Below are 9024 nucleotides of genomic sequence, written 5' to 3'. Positions count from 1 at the left end.
TAAAGCTCAGTCTCTATAGAAAGCTCAGTCTCTATAAAGCTCAGTCTCTATAGAAAGCTCAGTCTCTATAAAGCTCAGTCTCTATAGAAAGCTCAGGCTATATAAAGCTCAGTCTCTATAAAGCTCAGTCTCTATAGAAAGCTCAGTCTCTATAAAGCTCAGTCTCTATAGAAAGCTCAGGCTATATAAAGCTCAGTCTATATAAAGCTCAGTCTCTATGAAGCTCAGGCACAGGTTCTCTCACTGTAGGTGGGCGGGGCTGTGAGTGCAGGAAGGGGGCGTGGTAACGCGTGACGCAGGACGGGGGTGGGCGCCTGGGTTCTGCGCATGCGTGTTCACGTGACTCGTCCTCGGCGGCTGTTGCGTCGGTTTGTTTTCGCAGCCATTTTGTGTTGCATTACTGGGAAAGCGCTGAGCGGCGGAGCCGGAGCGCGGGGCTGGGGGCCACAAACCGTCACAGCCCCTCACCTTCCCCGGGACCCTCCCCGGCCTCCGCCGCACCGCTCCCTCCCGGGGCTCCAGCCATGTGTGTCCGCCCGAGGAGAGCCGGCCGCTGCAGCTGAGGTAAGACCCGGGGCGGGGACTGCGGAGACAGGGAGACAGGGAGGGCGGCTGGGAAAGGCCGGGGCTGCGGCCTAGGAGGGGGAGGGACACCGGGAGACACCCCCCCCCTGTCAGTCTGTCTGTATCCCCCCCCCTGTCAGTCTGTATCCCCCCCTGTCAGTCTGTCTGTATCCCCCCCCCTGTCAGTCTGTATCCCCCCCCAGTCAGTCTGTATCCCCCCCCGTCAGTCTGTATCCCCCCCCAGTCAGTCTGTATCCCCCCCCCAGTCAGTCTGTATCCCCCCCTGTCAGTCAGTCTGTATCCCCCCCCAGTCAGTCTGTATCCCCCCCCCAGTCAGTCTGTATCCCCCCCCAGTCAGTCTGTATCCCCCCCCCAGTCAGTCTGTACCCCCCCCCCAGTCAGTCTGTATCCCCCCCCGTCAGTCAGTCTGTATCCCCCCCCAGTCAGTCTGTATCCCCCCCCCAGTCAGTCTGTATCGCCCCCCCTGTCAGTCTGTATCCCCCCCCAGTCAGTCTGTATCCCCCCCCGTCAGTCTGTATCCCCCCCCCCAGTCAGTCTGTATCGCCCCCCCCCCCAGTCAGTCTGTATCGCCCCCCCAGTCTGTCTTTACCCCCCCCTGTCAGTCTGTATCCCCCCTGTCAGTCTGTATCCCCCCTGTCAGTCTGTATCCCCCCCTGTCAGTCTGTATCCCCCCCTGTCAGTCTGTATCCCCCCCTGTCAGTCTGTATCCCCCCTGTCAGTCTGTATCCCCCCTGTCAGTCTGTATCCCCCCAGTCAGTCTGTATCCCCCCTGTCAGTCTGTATCCCCCCTGTCAGTCTGTATCCCCCCCTGTCAGTCTGTATCCCCCCTGTCAGTCTGTATCCCCCCAGTCAGTCTGTATCCCCCCCCCAGTCAGTCTGTATCGCCCCCCCAGTCTGTCTTTACACCCCCCTGTCAGTCTGTATCCCCCCCTGTCAATTTGTATCCCCCCCTGTCAATTTGTATCCCCCCCGTCAGTCTGTATCCCCCCCTGTCAGTCTGTATCCCCCCCTGTCAGTCTGTATCCCCCCCGTCAGTCTGTATCCCCCCTGTCAGTCTGTATCCCCCCCCTGTCAGTCTGTATCCCCCCCCTGTCAGTCTGTATCCCCCCCCGTCAGTCTGTATCCCCCCTGTCAGTCTGTATCCCCCCCCTGTCAGTCTGTATCCCCCCCCTGTCAGTCTGTATCCCCCCTGTCAGTCTGTATCCCCCCCAGCCGGTCTGTATCCCCCCCAGCCGGTCTGTATCCCCCCCAGCCGGTCTGTATCCCCCCCAGCCGGTCTGTATCCCCCCCAGCCGGTCTGTATCCCCCCCAGCCGGTCTGTATCCCCCCCAGCCGGTCTGTATCCCCCCCCAGCCGGTCTGTATCCCCCCCCAGCCGGTCTGTATCCCCCCCCAGCCGGTCTGTATCCCCCCCAGCCAGTCTGTATCCCCCCCAGCCGGTCTGTATCCCCCCCAGCCGGTCTGTATCCCCCCCAGCCGGTCTGTATCCCCCCCAGCCGGTCTGTATCCCCCCCCAGCCGGTCTGTATCCCCCCCCAGCCGGTCTGTATCCCCCCCCAGCCGGTCTGTATCCCCCCCCAGCCGGTCTGTATCCCCCCCCAGCCGGTCTGTATCCCCCCCCAGCCGGTCTGTATCCCCCCCCAGCCGGTCTGTATCCCCCCCCAGCCGGTCTGTATCCCCCCCCAGCCGGTCTGTATCCCCCCCCAGCCGGTCTGTATCCCCCCCCAGCCGGTCTGTATCCCCCCCCAGCCGGTCTGTATCCCCCCCCCAGCCGGTCTGTATCCCCCGTCCCCCCACTGCCGGTCGTTAAACCCCCGTCCCCCCACTGCCGGTCGTTAACCCCCCCGTCCCCCCTGCCGGTCGTTAACCCCCCCGTCCCCCCCTGCCGGTCGTTAACCCCCCCGTCCCCCCCTGCCGGTCGTTAACCCCCCCGTCCCCCCCTGCCGGTCGTTAACCCCCCCGTCCCCCCCTGCCGGTCGTTAACCCCCCCGTCCCCCCCTGCCGGTCGTTAACCCCCCCGTCCCCCCCTGCCGGTCGTTAACCCCCCCGTCCCCCCCTGCCGGTCGTTAACCCCCCCGTCCCCCCTGCCGGTCGTTAACCCCCCCGTCCCCCCCTGCCGGTCGTTAACCCCCCCGTCCCCCCCTGCCGGTCGTTAACCCCCCCGTCCCCCCCTGCCGGTCGTTAACCCCCCCGTCCCCCCCTGCCGGTCGTTAACCCCCCCGTCCCCCCCTGCCGGTCGTTAACCCCCCCGTCCCCCCCTGCCGGTCGTTAACCCCCCCGTCCCCCCTGCCGGTCGTTAACCCCCCCGTCCCCCCTGCCGGTCGTTAACCCCCCCGTCCCCCCTGCCGGTCGTTAACCCCCCGTCCCCCCTGCCGGTCGTTAACCCCCCCGTCCCCCCCCTGCCGGTCGTTAACCCCCCCGTCCCCCCCCTGCCGGTCGTTAACCCCCCCGTCCCCCCCCCCTGCCGGTCGTTAACCCCCCCGTCCCCCCCCTGCCGGTCGTTAACCCCCCCGTCCCCCCCCCTGCCGGTCGTTAACCCCCCCGTCCCCCCCCCTGCCGGTCGTTAACCCCCCGTCCCCCCCCTGCCGGTCGTTAACCCCCCCGTCCCCCCCCCTGCCGGTCGTTAACCCCCCCGTCCCCCCCCTGCCGGTCGTTAACCCCCCCGTCCCCCCCCTGCCGGTCGTTAACCCCCCCGTCCCCCCCCTGCCGGTCGTTAACCCCCCCGTCCCCCCCCCTGCCGGTCGTTAACCCCCCGTCCCCCCCCCTGCCGGTCGTTAACCCCCCGTCCCCCCCCCTGCCGGTCGTTAACCCCCCGTCCCCCCCCCTGCCGGTCGTTAACCCCCCGTCCCCCCCCCTGCCGGTCGTTAACCCCCCGTCCCCCCCCTGCCGGTCGTTAACCCCCCCGCCCTCCCCCTGCCGGTCGTTAACCCCCCCCGCCCTCCCCCTGCCGGTCGTTAACCCCCCCGCCCTCCCCCTGCCGGTCGTTAACCCCCCCGCCCTCCCCCTGCCGGTCGTTAACCCCCCCGCCCTCCCCCTGCCGGTCGTTAACCCCCCCGCCCTCCCCCTGCCGGTCGTTAACCCCCCCGTCCCCTCCCTGCCGGTCGTTAACCCCCCCGTCCCCTCCCTGCCGGTCGTTAACCCCCCCCGTCCCCCTTTGTCGGTCCATATACACCCCCTGTGTGCCAGTCTATATTCTCTCCCCCCCCCATGATTGCTGTCAGTCTGTGTGCCATATCTGACCAGGACGGGAATGATGACATGACTGTAATTACTGGCTGGGAGCATTAGGAGGCACTGAAAGCACTGGGCATGTGGAGCAATCACTGAGAATGGTGCCATGGTTACCATGTGGGAAAGGCTAGGGCACTCAGAATAATTTCATGGTTGCCATGGCAGGAGGTACTGACCGGACCAATACTTCTTGGGTAGGAGGTCAGAAATCAAATTCTGTATTTTAAATACCTAATACCTGTGTTTTGTTTTTATGGAAAAGGTCCTTAAATATGGAATGTTCTTTTTGTAGTGGAATGTAGCGGCTGCTGATATGCCAGAAAGTAACGATATCCATTATGCTATGCTACTTTAGCATATTACATTAAACCTTTTAAGTTTCGGTTACACATTTTTCCATTTATAGAATTTGTTTCGAGACTTATTTTTTCTGTTTATCCATCATGAAATTGAACAGATCTCTGGACAGATTTTAGAAGTTTGTGTTTCTCTGAGGGTGTCACAGCTGACTGTTTCCTTCCATTAGTGCACAGTAAAGTGACACTGGGGAATGTTTATTAGTTAAGATTTGGAGTCTGTCAGATTGTATATCATGGCACTAGAGTCCTGGAGATTAGTCATAAAATTACTATTAATGAGCGGAAATGGGTTCTTAGAGAGTTAATTGTTTCCAATAGGTTGTCGAACTGAGTTCATTCTCAATATTGTTTTATTCCATAAATATTGTTGTTGGAATGGTGCAGAATCCTTCATTGATGTTGGGAGCTGTCCGTTTCTGCAGAGTGCTCTGACAGGCCTTGAGCAGCCCAGTGTACACCTTATAACCCATTTACTAACAGCCAGTTCATAAATTCATTGTGTGCAGTGATTAATATTTTTTCCCCACAGCATCGGTGCTTTTTCCAATATAAAGCTTTTTATTTTCTTTTTTGTGTGCACAGATTTTATTAAAATTTGTACCTATTATTTTTTTACTGTATGTAATTGTCCAAATAGTTTGTTTTATATTTTGTGCAATATAAGGCTTTTGTCATTTATCCTTTTCCTCTCGTGTGCGATATATAGGCCTTCCTATGCTTGGGCCGGTCATGCAGCACATTTCTATGTGTAATTGGATTGTGCCTGTTAAAGAAAAAACAAATATTAGACTTATGGGCTTACAGGAACACTGTAGACATCATAACCTATTCAATTACTGAAACTGTGCACGCGCTGGGTGCCACATGAATGTTTACTCACCATTTAAAGAAACACTTTAGCGAAATGTGTAATGCCCTAGGCACAGTTTAGGTGACTGGGCTCTTGCTGCTGGGCTAACGGTGATATTATTTTTTTTTAATTACCTTTACTCCCTTGCAACGCTGGTGTTCCACTTTACCTCTTTGGCTGATATCATCATGATAGGAAAGTATTGGGAGGCAAGTGCGCATGCAAAGCAATGCCATCCCCCACCAATCAGGTGGTCTCAGAGAGATAGAACATGGGGTGTATTAGTTCTACAGAAACTACTGCATCAAAAACATTGCTGTTTCTACAGAACAGCAATTTTTAGCTGCTGGGTTAGAGGTGGGGTGCATGGCACCCAGAGTCCCTTTGACATAGATGTTGTTGTGCCCCACCTCGTTCTTTAGTGGGGTTCTTGTCTCGGCCTATCACTTCAGCATTTCATAGTTAGAATTAATGTCACCTTTGCCATATTGTGATTGGGGCCTTGGCTGCAGCCTTTCGGGAAATAGAATTTCTGCTTAATACTGAATAAACCATTCAACATTGGACACCTGGCACCATAACCACTTATATCACTTGAAACAGTAATGATGACTACAGTGTATCTAATCTCTACACAAAACCATCAGCTTAAAGCAAAATGACCACAAAAACAATTTACTTTTTTTTTTTTTTTACTTTTCATAGACAAAGTTTTACAGGTGAGTAGTTGCCATGGAAATTAGCAAATTTTCCTTTCTTCATATGTGTTCATGAATGTGTTAAACTTTTTATATGTTTTTAGCAATGAAACTACAGAGCCATGTACTTTGTCAGCATGAACTTCAAAGAAAAAAATTCAAATTGGAAACTTACCGTAGCGTGCTGGGTAGTGCTCACCCAGCATTGCCCAGCAATGTAGTAATAACCAACAGTAGCTGCACATTTGTGTTGCCCAAAAGGACTCGTAGACTATACATGTTTTACTCCATGCACTTCTCAGCAAATCTGGCGATAGGAGACGTGAGGAGTAATGAATGATCGTAGCTGTAGTAATACATGTGTTGCAGTGGTCATACTAGGACTTGACGTGGCCATTTCATAATGTAACTTTAAATGGTTGGTCGAGCATTGCTTTCTCACGGAATAGGAATTATTTCGCTTTTTTTCATGATGATTCCAGGTGTATAGCTTACATTTTATCTCCACTTTTATGCCTTCTCCTATTGAAGAGGCAATAGTGAGTGCCTTACAGGAAGTTTACTGCTGAATGTACTCTTACCGTTACTTTACTTTTTTTTTAGGTAAATGTGGGAAAGGCTAGGGCACTCAGAATCATTTCATGGTTGCCATGGCAGGAGGTACTGACCGGACCAATACTTCTTGGGTAGGAGGTCAGGGTGCTCCACGTTTGCACTAGTAGAGTGGAGACAGGCTCCCTGTGCACCTCCAAACATGGGGCTTGATTTAGGGCCAAGTTTTCCTTTTCTCCTCCATATTTATTGCGGCACATCTTGTGGTACCAGGTCTTCCAGCCTTTGTTGACCTCAGAGATATTTGCACGGGTTACTTATTTCAGAAATGGTATATACTGTGTCCTGAGCCGTGTACCTTCATCCTGACCGATCTTGTTGGTTGTAGTTATGTGATCGAAAATAACTTTACTTAGTACAATTTGACACATCATTGTGAATACTTGTGCATATGTCACCCTTTTATTTGAATGTATTTTGTGCATGTGACTGACATTTTTTTAGAATGTTATCATTGTTTCTGGTGGTTCTATTTTGCTAGTGTTGTGTTTGCGCTTGGAGGCCTTGAAACTGTCTGAGCTGTTACTTAATGTCTGTTGTGTGTGGAGACATTATTGCCATGTTGACTTCATTTTGACTGTTATTTGATGTTTAGTATTAGAGGGTCATGTTGATTGCTGTATGGGGCGTTCTGTCCAATACATAGCCCATTGACATTGCAGGCTGCACAAATGCACGCTCTGCTTTTGGGAATGGATATCACAGCAAAAATGTTTAAAGGAACGCCATAGTGTTAGGAATACAAGTAGATATAAGTACATCAATTAAAAAAAAAAAAGTGTAGGTATCCTGGAAACCGAGATGGCAGACATTTCAAATTACTATTTTCTTCAGTATATATTGAGAATCCTATCGCAAGAGAGATGCAAATGATTCCTGCAGATAACTTGCAGATAACTTGTGATTGGATGACTCGAGACAAGGTGTTACAGCAGCTAAAGAAAATGTATGTAATTAAAGCTCCAGGGCCTGGCAGTATTCACTAGGGATCGACCGATATTGGTTTATTAGAGCCGATACCGATAATCTGAGAACTTTCAGACCGATAACTTGCCGATATTCTGTACATTTACCATTTTGAAAAAATAAACAATTTCTAAAGGTAAATGCACAAAATATACATGTAGTGGATGCAGTGTGTTTAGACAGGGGAGCTGTGTGTTAGTGTGAATGTAGTGTGCGTAAAGTGAATGCAGTGTGTTTGTGTAGTGTGTGTGTATAATGAATGTATGGTTTTTTTGTGTAGTGTGTGTGTGTATATAATGAATGCAGTGTGTGTGTGTGTATATAATGAATGCAGTGTGTGTATATAATGAATGCAGTGTGTGTATATAATGAATGCAGTGTGTGTATATAATGAATGCAGTGTGTGTGTATAATGAATGCAGTGTGTGTGTATAATGAATGCAGAGTGTTTGTGTAGTGTGTGTGTGTAAATAATGAATGCAGAGTGTTTGTGTAGTGTGTGTGTAAATAATGAATGCAGAGTGTTTGTGTAGTGTGTGTGTGTATAATGAATGTAGTGTTTGTGTAGTGTGTGTGTGTATAATGAATGTAGTGTTTGTGTAGTGTGTGTGTGTGTATAATGAATGTAGTGTTTGTGTAGTGTGTGTGTGTATAATGAATGTAGTGTTTGTGTAGTGTGTGTGTGTATAATGAATGTAGTGTTTGTGTAGTGTGTGTGTGTGTGTGTATAATGAATGCAGAGTGTGTTTGTGTAGTGTGTGTGTGTATAATGAATGCAGAGTGTGTTTGTGTAGTGTGTGTGTATAATGAATGCAGAGTGTGTTTGTGTAGTGTGTGTGTATAATGAATGCAGAGTGTGTTTGTGTAGTGTGTATGTATAATGAATGCAGAGTGTGTTTGTGTAGTGTGTGTGTGTGTGTATAATGAATGCAGAGTGTTTGTGTAGTGTGTGTGTGTATAATGAATGCAGAGTGTTTGTGTAGTGTGTGTGTGTGTGTATAATGAATGCAGAGTGTCTGTGTGTGTATAATGAATGCAGAGTGTGTGTGTGTATATAATGAATGCAGAGTGTGTGTGTGTGTGTGTGTATAATGAATGCAGAGTGTGTGTGTGTGTGTGTATAATGAATGCAGAGTGTGTGTGTGTGTGTGTATAATGAATGCAGAGTGTGTGTGTGTGTGTGTATAATGAATGCAGAGTGTGTGTATAATGAATGCAGAGTGTGTGTGTGTGTGTGTGTATAATGAATGCAGAGTGTGTGTATAATGAATGCAGAGTGTGTGTGTGTGTGTGTGTATAATGAATGCAGAGTGTGTGTATAATGAATGCAGAGTGTGTGTGTGTGTGTATAATGAATGCAGAGTGTGTGTGTGTGTGTGTGTGTGTGTGTATAATGAATGCAGAGTGTGTGTGTGTGTGTGTATAATGAATGCAGAGTGTGTGTGTGTGTGTATATAATGAATGCAGAGTCTGTGTGTGTGTGTATAATGAATGCAGAGTGTGTGTGTGTGTGTATAATGAATGCAGAGTGTGTGTGTGTATAATGAATGCAGAGTGTGTGTGTGTGTATAATGAATGCAGAGTGTGTGTGTGTATAATGAATGCAGAGTGTGTGTGTGTGTATAATGAATGCAGAGTGTGTGTGTGTGTATAATGAATGCAGTGTGTGTGTGTGTGTATAATGAATGCAGAGTGTGTGTGTGTGTGTATAATGAATGCAGAGTG

General features: G+C 50.8%; 1 protein-coding gene across 1 annotated transcript in view; it reads left to right on the top strand.

Annotated features, from left to right (window-relative positions):
• The first annotated feature begins 350 nt into the window (after window positions 1-350).
• LOC134577783 (dual specificity tyrosine-phosphorylation-regulated kinase 1B-like) overlaps window positions 351-9024 on the top strand; it is a 126792-nt gene continuing 118118 nt past the window's right edge. Inside the window, exon 1 of the mRNA XM_063436675.1 lies at window positions 351-564. The gene's annotated coding sequence lies outside the window, so the exon portion shown is untranslated. The remainder of the gene's footprint in view (window positions 565-9024) is intronic.

The sequence above is a fragment of the Pelobates fuscus genome, chromosome 11, assembly GCF_036172605.1.
Source record: "Pelobates fuscus isolate aPelFus1 chromosome 11, aPelFus1.pri, whole genome shotgun sequence".
Taxonomy (NCBI): Eukaryota; Metazoa; Chordata; class Amphibia; order Anura; family Pelobatidae; genus Pelobates; species Pelobates fuscus.
The sequence above is the reverse complement of the archived record's forward strand: the minus strand, read 5'-3'. Positions and strand labels throughout refer to the sequence as shown.